This window comes from Phaethon aethereus (genome assembly GCF_964289735.1).
Source record: "Phaethon aethereus genome assembly, chromosome: 9".
NCBI classification, from domain to species: Eukaryota; Metazoa; Chordata; class Aves; order Phaethontiformes; family Phaethontidae; genus Phaethon; species Phaethon aethereus.
Window position 1 is genome coordinate 2,722,131 of NC_138585.1, and position 11,503 is coordinate 2,733,633.

Genomic DNA, 11,503 nt, shown 5'->3' on the forward strand with positions numbered 1-11,503 from the left:
AAAAGGGAATGTTCAGATTTCTGAAATGGAGAGGTTCACTACAATCGGAACAACATGCATTCTGGCGGTCATAAAATACTTAGGTATAACATAAGAAGAATATTTAATGAAATCCTGAAATTGAAGGTGGCTTTTAGGCTTCTGCAAATATTTTTTTCTCCCGCCATGACAATGAGAAGTACACATTTTTGTAATAGCTTCCCTTTGCTTAAAAAAAAACCAGCATATTTTTTGTAAACACACAAGCACTCACATACACTCTTGCATATGCTAACTAGACCTCAAAAGGAAACCTATCCATCTTGCATCTTCAGATTATCTAATTCTAGCAGAATACTGGGTATCAATCTTACTTTTCAGAAGAGCTTTCAAGAGATGTTCAAGAAAATTTATGTGCGTTTCATGTGAGATTTTCCACAGATGTTTAAGGCACCCCGCACAAACTTTATGTGGAACTTCTTTTTTTAATTTTGTTTTTCAACTTACTTCTCACCCTTCACAACTGTTGTGCTGTGCATGCTCAGATATAGTAACCAGCAGCATACAACTGCTCTAGGGAAGTGCTTTCACACACAAGGAAAAGTATACTTGCTCAGAGAGAACTTATTTGAAAAGCAAAGACCTGGCCTAAAAGAAAGTATGGTATGAAGGGTATCAAGAGCCAGAAGAAGAGAGGAGCTGTTTCATTAAGAACTGACTGAAGAACCAAGGAAGCTGGACCCACAGCCTTGACACAGTGATAACGGCAGACAACCTGACAGAGGGAACTGCACGGTCCTGTGGTATTTTCTCATAGCGCCTATGCTAAACAGGAAACTGCAAAACAGTGCTGAGGAAAACCATCTCTATGTGGATAGGTCCAGACTGGACCATCTAGAAGACAATAAAGTTGCCCTTCTACTATCTTGTGTTAATAAAGGCCTCTAACAAGGGTTAAGCAAAAGTGTTCTAAAATAGAAGAACTGTCAATGCTGACAAGCCGGAAAATGAACAGCTCCGAGCCAGAAGCCCAAAAAGAAAAGGCACAATCCTGTGCATTTTGTGGGACTGACCAGAAGTGGAGTCTTACATTGCATGGAATAACGCCTCCCTGTTGCACAATCCAAGTCAGCCGTACCCCCCACCACGCACAAAGTACAGTCCCGCTAGCTATTATATTCTGGATGCTAACTCTTCCTGAACCCAGATACTCAGACGAAGTTGGGAAAACCTTAACAGTCTTGGGCTAACTGCCTTGCAACTTCCCTCAACAGTAACATTCCCCGACGCTCACAGAACCATCACCACTTTGCTTCCAAAATTCAGTCTTAAATTATCAACTGTGTTGCTTAGGCTTGGTTTGGAAATAAGGCACAGCTTTTCATTAGTCACTATAGTATGTGCTTGGCACAGTGTTCTCAATTTAGTCGTGCAATTAAATTGACAAATGTGGAAAAATCACTGATCCTTACAGACTACACAAATGTGAATCTTCACATTTTTTTGGGTTTTAATAAAAGAAATACCTGTTTCTTAAAGATGATGTCCTTATAAACAGGAAAATCAAACTATCCTCCCTTCTCTCTCATTCAGCCTGAGAATAAAGCCGTTGTTAAAAAGTCCTGAAAGCCTGAGTCACATTCCCATTTTGTCACCTTTATCCTGGGGAAGAGAAGAGCAGAGGGAGGAACACTTCATACTCCTGCATTTTGGGTTATTTAAATCATTTTAAAAAACCCACAATATAGTTGAACAAATCCTTTAACTTTCAGTCAACTGCTTCTATTTTAGGAGTTTAAAAAAAAAAATTCTGATGTTTTCATTCAATCTCTGTTTTAATGACCTTAGCAAGTTTGCAGATTTTTAAACCTGCATATTTATATTTTAGGATGACATAAATTTATTCTGGCATAGTTAAAAATGACCTATAGAAGACTATAAAGCAGGCAGTAGAAGACATCATTCAGTTGAAAAATTTGATGGGAAAACGAGTAAATGTTTCTCTTTTTTGCTTCTGTTTTTTAAGCAGGCACAATAATGAGGGCAGACATAATGACCATTATATAAAACTGCTGCTTTAATAAAAAAAAGTCTTTTCTACTAAGTTGTCAGGTTTATTATAATTTTTTTTCAATAAATACCTCATAATTAGCTTAGCTTTAAGAAAGGCTCTATAATTTTACAACAATTAATCTAATACATACATTCCATCAATATTTTCTGTAGTTTCTACTAACATGAAATGCTACCTATATTTTTTGCCATCTTTAGATTGTTTATTTGCCTCTCTGGTGCTGATGTAATCTACCCAATTTAGACAAAAAATAAAAACAAATTAAAAGATTGACACAAACCCTGAAGCCTGACAAGAGTTGATCCCAGCAACTATCTGGTAGCAACAACCAAATCAAGTTCAACTAACCTTACTCTAGACTAGGTACCTTACAAAGCTGAAACCAAAACTTAGACAAAAAAAAAAAAAGGCAAAAAAACCAACTACCAAATTTAGCAATAAGAGTTACATTATCATTAATTCCATTGCCTAGAAGATATCCAAAATGAAAGATAACTTGTATTTGACTGACTCCCATTCAAAATCCTTTCCTTGTTGACCAAGTGACCTTGTCCCATCCCAAAATATTCTCAAACAATGGCTCATACTAATGGAGCAGTATCTTCTACTACTTAATTTGGAAAATGAGTGATGGCATATAGGCATTACATTTAAAATGACTTCGCTTTCTCCCTCAGTGCTCCCTGAGGAGAGCACATTTTTTCTTGCAAGTTGAAAAATGCCAAAGCAGTACAATTCTCCATCCCATTAAAGCCCAAAGGCAATTTGAGAACTCCAAACATACTGCTTGTATAGATGAGAAGCTAGAATGCATGATGGTGTGCCATGCCATTTATATAGCACCATAAAACAAGACATGTAAAACTCAAGTTTTTTGTACTCAGTTTAGAAACAAGATTAGTCCCCTCAATATTCTTGCCCAACACCAGCGTTCGGCAGCTTGTAAAAGGCCTGCATCAGAAGCAAACAACAATCCTGTCAGAAGACAGCACGCTGCACACTGAGGCAGAGCTCCAAAAACTTTGATGAACAAGGTGAGAGAGAAAAGAGGATCTTGCAGGCAGATAAATTCTAGCCTTTTACTGCCTTATCCAACCCCATGCGTGGCCTTGGGCACCGCATGTAAATCCTTCCTGTCCAGCTATCCCATCTGCAAAGTGAAAATAGTATTTAGAAATTGCAAGTGTAAATTCTAAATCCTGCAGAACTGGAAAAACTGTCATCAGGAACTAACCGTATAACAAATATACCAAATGCTGTGATGTGTTCTTCATCACTCAGGAGTCTGTGTGTGCTTTGGATTATGTATTTCTATTAGCATAAGCTTTATTTCTACTACAGATTTCGAACTTGAAACAAATTAATTCATGTTGACCCTGCAGCTGCTGGAGGTGGAAAGCAAATTAAGTCAACTCTTCCAGCTCTGATTCTGAAAACACATAGCACCATTTAAGGCCAAACAAGACACAATGCTTATTTAGCCTACCTTTAAGATAATTTCATTTAAGTTCTACACAAAATCTAAATTTCACATTATCACCCTTCAGGATTTAAACCAAGATTGAAAGTCCAAGTTAACAGAAGAATTAGCACTAAGCACTCGTGAGTTCCTTCAATACAGGAACTGCTCTGCAGTATTCTTAATCCAGTCTATGAGAGAGGGAGGTAATATTAGCAACAACTAGGCTAGCGCAGCGTGGCGATGCTTTGTTTCCTACATCCTTCAAAATCATACCGGACATATTATTACTACAAACGTGTCTCTGCTGTTGCTGTTATCCATTCAATACCTATAGGACCTGCAGTTGTCAACCTGCAAAGTCAACAACAAAAGCAAAGAACTGGGAGAGCTGGTTGATACACCAGATGCTTGTGCTGCCCTTCAGAGGGGCCAGGACAGGCTGGAGCAATGAACAAATGGCAATCGCATGAAGTTCGATAAAGGGAACCGCACAGCCCGGCACCCGGGGAGGAACCATCCCATGCACAGGTTTGGGACCAACCATCCAGCAGCTTTTCCAAAAGAGAGCTAGAGGTAGAAAAAGAGGTAGACAACAACTTGGAACGCTAGCCAGCAATGCGCCCTTGCTGCAAAGGCCAACAGCATCTCCTGGGTGGCTTTAGGCAGAGCACTGCCAGCACATGGAGGGAGGTGACCCTTCCCCTCTGCTCAGAGCTGATGAGTTATTTGGAGCACTGTGCCCCGCACTGGGCTCCCCAGTACCAGACATATTTTGGACAGTTTGTTTTGCAGTAAAGGGACAATTTTGAACAGTGTGGCATATGGTTTGGCAGGGGTCTTTCAGAAGGATGGAGTTATCAGAACAGCAAGCTCAGGATGGACAACTGTTTTTGCCTCAGAACATGTCAAGAAGAATTTAACACATAAAATAAAAAGAGGGAAATGAACTCACAGAGGAAATGCCTATAATACAAGAAAAATGTAAGGTCAAGAACAACAAAGCGAGACCGTACACTAATTAAAGCATTTAGTAGGTGTCCATTATCATTGACTGAAGTGTCTTTTTTTTCCCCCCAGTCTTTAAAGGTATTTCCAGATGTGTTACATATACATCTGGGAACAAGAATTACCTCACAGCAACCCCTAGCTGTCCATTTAACGCTGCCTTCAATTGCAGTCATCTCCTCAGTTGCACCAAGGTGTAGAACTGACTCTACAGGCAAAACAGCTGTTGCTGCATCCTCTCACCAAATGCTTTTAGTCTAGAAAGGTCCTGCCCAGTCACCCAGAAAAAGAATCTGAAGTTTCACTTTCTAGCATGCAATATTATTCTGTGCTCTTCACAATTATGAAAGCAAGACCTCATACTGAAAGGTTATGCAAATCACTTCTTGCAGAGCTGGGAATAAAATTCTTAAATGGCAAAAACCTCCAAGTCATACCAGCACATTTCTATACTTAGTTTTCTGTCTCTAAAAATGCACGAACTGCCAAAAACAATCAGTTTTTCTGTATCTTCTGCTACTATTTCCAGAAGGTAGCAGCTAATTCCTGTACTGTGCACATCTGAGCCAAGGTACTGACACTAAGATTACATGGGGAAGCTGATACAATCTTTTAACCATGGTTATAATAGTGTAGATGATTCAAATGTCACACATCACTCAGACAATTTTGTTTGATCATCTCCAGTGTTTACTTCAATAGTTTTTAACTGTATTATCATATACTGCTTTCTTATAATGCCTCAGATGGCTAATACTAAAGATATTAATCAAATGTTTTGTGCAAATGATTGCCTGTAGATAGGGCTTGCTGAGGAACAAAAATTTTATCCTTTTCAATTTGTAATTTTTTTTTAATTAGAATAAATTTGATGGACTGAGCACATAAAAACAAGCTTGCTTTCCCTTTATGATTCTTAAAGACTCTTCAGACATAACTGCTCCTCACTCCACGGACACCCAGTGAGACACTTGACCTGATTTTCTGCAGCACTGAGCATTCACAACTGTGACTGAGATCACTGGGGGCGATGGGCACTCTGTCACTCATAAGGCAAATAATTATGGTCTGATTGCACAAGACTAAAAGTTAAGGCACTGAGTTCTAATGCTAGTCCAATATCTGGATGATTAAGGTCTAAATTAACAACTTGCTCCTTGCCATCTGTCCATTAGAATAACATCAGCTATCTACCAGCCTCCTACCTACCTGCTTTGAACATAAAATACACCTAATAAAAAGGGCTCTAGAAAGTTAGGTTCTGCTATCTGCAAATTGTGAGCATGAATAGCTCAAGCATGATCCTTGAAGTCTTCTGCTTCTCTGCACTTGTATTTCAAAGACTCAGAGGGAGTCTTGAAAAGATAAACTCACTCATCTTTTCAAGATGATGCAAGAGCACTGAGAATCACAAGCAAGCCCACGGGACAAATTTAAAGTCAAGAGAGATTCTATTATAGAAGCTGTGGAGTCATCCTCCAAAGAAGAGACTGAGCAATCAATGAAAGCTTGCAAAAGACTGAATAATGATATGGAGAGCATAAGTGTTCACTATACCTTAGCATAAAGTTTTAAAAGACAGCTGACTTACCAAGACAATGAAATGCTTCCCCCCAAAAAGGACCATCCTGTTCAGCTGATTTCTTAGTAAGCCAATTCAGCTCACTGAAACGGCATAAAACTTTCCAGGGTCTAGCTAATTAATTAGTTAAAATTTAGTTAATTTTAGTGGACCAAGCCAGGGCTCCAGAAGGCTCAGAAAGACTTGTGCGCAGGAAAGCAACCAGAGAGTACAGCTGGACACAGACAAGACTGAAGGAGGATGACTTCTTTTTCAATATGTAAAAACTGCTGCAAAGGCAACAGAGAGGCAGAGCGAGAAAAGAACAAGTAATGGGTTTAAACTGTTGCAAGGAAAATTCAAGTAAACACTGAGGAAAAACTCGACAATGACTAGTGAAGCACTGTAATACTTTGCTGAAGAAAAGGTGAATTATCCACTGCTGAAGATTTTTCTTCTTTTCCCAAAGAGATGGGTCACACTTGTCAGATACAACAAACATAGCAAAGATTGTGGAGAAGGCTTATTCTTAGGAGACTGAAACAGCCAAGAGAAAAAACAGGCAAGTCTTTGGGAACACAGCCTGCTTTGGGTCTGAAAACATGGCGTTACTGTAACTGTGCCTGCCAGAGGGGAAAGGGTGAGAACTAGATGAACTCTTGATATCCCTTCTTAGCCCCCATTTTCTTCTAACATTTCTGTGACTTTACCCTCAATCAAATCCATGTGTGACAATAATTAAAATTAAATCCAGTGATTAAATTCACACTCAAGCTCTTCAGTGAGTGACTGCTTATTCCTGCAAAATAATCCACATCTAGAGGAAGGCAGGAATCCCTGGTGTAGTCAAACACATTTAGACAGTCACAGCACAAAGCACAACGGGCCAAGAGCATAGACAGTCTCCAGGCACACCAGAAGCAGTGTTAATAGATTTTTATGCTACCTCAGAAGAGTGTTTACTCATCTGTAATTTTTTCCTCGGCAGTGGACATCTGGTGTTCTATTATTCATTGCATCTGGAAAATTGCCAACCATAAAACCGATTTTCACAAAAAGCAGCAAAGCCTGACATGCAGAACACTGGAATAAAAGAAAAAACCTCTCAGAATTATTCAGGTTTTTGTTCTTTGGGCATTTGTTTCTTTGTTTTGTCTTTTCTTTTTTCCTCACATGGGACTGTGATGAGAAAAGCCAACAGGAACTGCAGATCATTTTGTCCAGATTATCAAAGAAAACATGCATTTTGAAGCATATAAATTCAAAACTCTGGGAAGTGACTAATTCTGGTACTCACATGATCTTTATGGGGACGTGCACAAAGGCTCAAGGAAAATAAGGTCATTAAAATAACAACTTCTCAAAGTTCACACAGCTGCTAACAGAAAAATTTAATGGTTAATATAGACTCTTGCATGTATCAAGTAGGTCCTACATGTAAATGTAGGACCACTCTAAAGTGTAAGGTTCTACCAATTTCCTGATAGGCACCTTTATTACCCTATCCTCAAAAGAACACGAAGGCATAATGGTTCTGCAAAAGAAGACAGTAGCATTGAAGGACTAGGTTAAAGCATTTCTGCCACTGAAAAATGCTTCAGTGACGGGGAAGAACGCTGAAAGGAACAGGAAAGCACACCTGATCAACACGTGGCTCAGGGGCTGGTGCCGTCGTCAGAATTTTGGGTTTTTTGACCACGGGGCGGTTTACATGGCACCAGGTCTCCTCGCAAATGATGGAGTGCAACTGACGCCGAGGGGAAAAAGGATTCTTGCTCATGAGCTGGCAGGCCTCATTGAGAGGGCTTTAAACTAGAATTGGAGGGAGGAGGGGCTAAAACCGGGCTCACTAGAGTTGAACCTAAGGGTAGGTTCAACGTGCCAGAGTTGAAATCTATAGCCCGGCTCAGGTGCATCTACACCAATGCACGCAGCATGGGCACCAAACAGGAGGAGCTGGAAACCATTGTGCAGCGCGACAGCTATGACGTAGTTGCCATCACAGAAACATGGTGGGATGCTTCTCATGACTGGAGTGCTGCAATGGATGGCTATAAGCTCTTCCGAAGGGATAGAATGGGAAGGAGAGGCGGTGGGGTGGCTCTGTATGTTAGGGAGTGTTTTGATTGCATAGAAATCGAAGATTGTGAAGACCAAGTAGAGTGCTTGTGGGTAAGGATGAGGGAGAAGGCCAATGAGGCAGACATCCTGCTGGGAGTCTGTTACAGGCCACCCAACCAGGATGAAGAGACGGATGAGACATTCTATAAGCGACTGGCGGAGGTCTCGCATTCGCTGGCCCTTGTTCTTGTGGGGGACTTCAACCTACCGGACATCTGCTGGAAGTATAACACGGCAGAGAGGAAACAGTCTAGGAGGTTCCTGGAGTGTGTGGAGGATAACTTCCTGATGCAGCTGGTGAGTGAGCCCACCAGGGGAGGTGCCTTGCTGGACCTGCTGTTTACAAACAGAGAAGGACTGGTGAGAGATGTGGTGGACGGAGGCCGTCTTGGGCTTAGCGACCATGACATGATAGAATTCTCAGTTGTGAGTGAAGTAAGGAGAGAGGTCAGCAAAACTGCTATCATGGACTTCCGGAGGGCAGACTTTGGCCTGTTCAGGTCACTGGTTGAGAGAGTCCCTTGGGAAACAGTCCTGAAGGACAAAGGGGTCCAGGAAGGCTGGACAGTCTTCAAGAAGGAAATCTTAAAGGCACAGGAGCAGGCGGTCCCCATGTGCCGTAAGAAGAGCTGGCGGGGAAGGCGACCGGCCTGGCTGAACAGGGAGATTTTGCTGGGACTCAGGGAAAAGAGGAGAGTTTATCACCTCTGGAAGAAGGGGAAGGCAACTCATGAAGAGTACAAGGATCTCGTTAGGTCAAGCAGGGACAAAATTAGAAAGGCAAAAGCCCAGCTAGAGCTCAGTCTGGCCACAGTCATAAAAGATAATAAAAAATGTTTTTACAAATATATTAACAACAAAAAGAGAGGCAAGGAGAATCTCCATCCCCTACTGGATATGGCGGGGAACATTGTCTCCAAGGACGAGGACAAGGCTGAGGTACTTAATGCCTTCTTCGCCTCAGTCTTTAATAGCCACTCCAGGTATCCACAGGATATTCAGCCCCCTGAGCTGGAAGACGGGGATGGAGAGCACAATGTACTCCTCATAGTCCAGGAGGAAGCAGTCAAGGACATGCTAAGCCACCTGGACACCCACGAGTCTATGGGGCCTGATGGGATCCACCCGAGAGTACTGAGAGAGCTGGCGGAGGAGCTTGCCAAGCCACTCTCCATCGTTTATCAGCAGTCCTGGTTAACAGGGGAGGTCCCAGAAGACTGGAGGCTTGCCAATGTGACGCCCGTCTACAAGAAAGGCCGGAAGGAGGATCCTGGGAACTACAGGCCTGTCAGCCTGACCTCTGTTCCAGGGAAGATTATGGAGCGGTTGGTTTTGAGAGTGCTCACAGGGCATCTGCAGAACAGCCAAAGGATCAGGCCCAGCCAGCATGGATTCATGAAAGGCAGGTCCTGCTTGACCAACCTGATCTCCTTCTATGACCAGGTGACCCGCCTAGTGGATGAGGGAAAGGCAGTGGACGTTGTCTACCTGGACTTTAGTAAAGCCTTTGACAGCGTCTCCCACAGCATTCTCCTGGAGAAACTGGCGGCTCGTGGCTTAGACGGGTTTACTCTTCGCTGGGTGAGGAACTGGCTGGATGGCCGAGCCCAGAGAGTTGTGGTGAATGGCGTTAAATCCGGCTGGCGGCCGGTCACGAGTGGTGTTCCCCAGGGCTCGGTTCTGGGACCAGTCTTGTTCAATACCTTTATAGATGATCTGGATGAGGGAATTGAGTGCTCCCTCAGTAAGTTTGCAGATGACACCAAGCTGAGTGGGAGTGTTGATCTGCTGGAGGGTAGGAGGGCTCTGCAGAGGGATCTGGACAGGCTGGATCGATGGGCAGAGGCCAACTGTATGAGGTTTAATAAGGCCAAGTGCCGGGTCCTGCACTTTGGCCACAACAACCCCATGCAATGCTACAGGCTTGGGGAGGAGTGGCTGGAGAGCAGCCCGGCGGAAAGGGACCTGGGGGTGCTGGTTGACAGCCGGCTGAACATGAGCCAGCAGTGTGCCCAGGTGGCCAAGGCGGCCAACAGCGTCCTGGCCTGTATCAGCACTAGTGTGGCCAGCAGGAGTAGGGAAGTGATTGTGCCCCTGTACTCGGCACTGGTGAGGCCGCACCTTGAATACTGTGTTCAGTTTTGGGCCCCTCACTACAAGAAGAATGTTGAGGTGCTGGAGCGTGTCCAGAGAAGGGCAACGAAGCTGGTGAGAGGGCTGGAGCACAAGTCTTATGAGGAGCGGCTGAGGGAACTGGGGTTGTTTAGTCTGGAGAAGAGGAGGCTGAGGGGAGACCTTATTGCTCTCTACAACTACCTGAAAGGGGGTTGTGGCGATGAGGGTGTTGGTCTCTTCTCCCAAGTAACTAGTGATAGGACAAGAGGAAATGGCCTCAAGTTGTGCCAGGGGAGGTTTAGATTGGATATTAGGAAAAATTTCTTCACTGAGAGGGTGGTCAGGCATTGGAACAGGCTGCCCAGGGAGGTGGTGGAGTCGCCATCCCTGGAAGTGTTCAAAAAACGTGTGGATGTGGCGCTTCAGGACATGGTTTAGGGGACATGGTGGTTCTGGATTAATGGTTGGACTTGATGATCTTAAAGGTCCTTTCCAACCTAGTGATTCTGTGTGATTCTGTGTGCTTATTCAGAAAACCATGCGTCCTGGACTTCAAGCTTCGAGAAGCAGCTCCAATTTCCTAGTTGCTCAACCTGTCAGGATCCTCATCTTTACAAAGATGTCACGATCCAAGTCCCTCAAACAGCAAAGATTTCTGGACATTATCTAGGTGTGACTGAGGTACTGAAAGCCTCTACTCATTATTCATACCTACTCCAGAGATAACACTTACAAAGCTTTAGGCCAAGAGAGTCTTTCAACGCTGAACTGAAAGAACCTGGAGTACCAGTTTTTCCCAGTCGAGGGACTTCAGCAATGCTTGTATGGCAAAACCCTATGGATTCCTGTACTGCCTCTCTATCAACAGGTTGGAGATTCAGCTTAACCCTCAGACTGATGTAGCTAACGGGTGTCTGTTTTACCAAGGTTCCTTTTTCACTCAAACACAATCTCTTTGTGTGCACAAGGGTATGTGGATTTCTTAAAATTATTAAACCCCTCATGTTTTAAGCTCCTGAGAAGAGAGGTTGCATTTAATAAAGGGATTAGCAAATACCCAATAGGCATTACTAGAAGTAGCATAACACTATCTTTCTGCAGTGAGGCAGTCTAAATACCCTTGCTTTTAGTAGCCATTCTTAACTTGTGCTATCGTTAAGTGGACAAGGGTTCCACTGATGCTTTT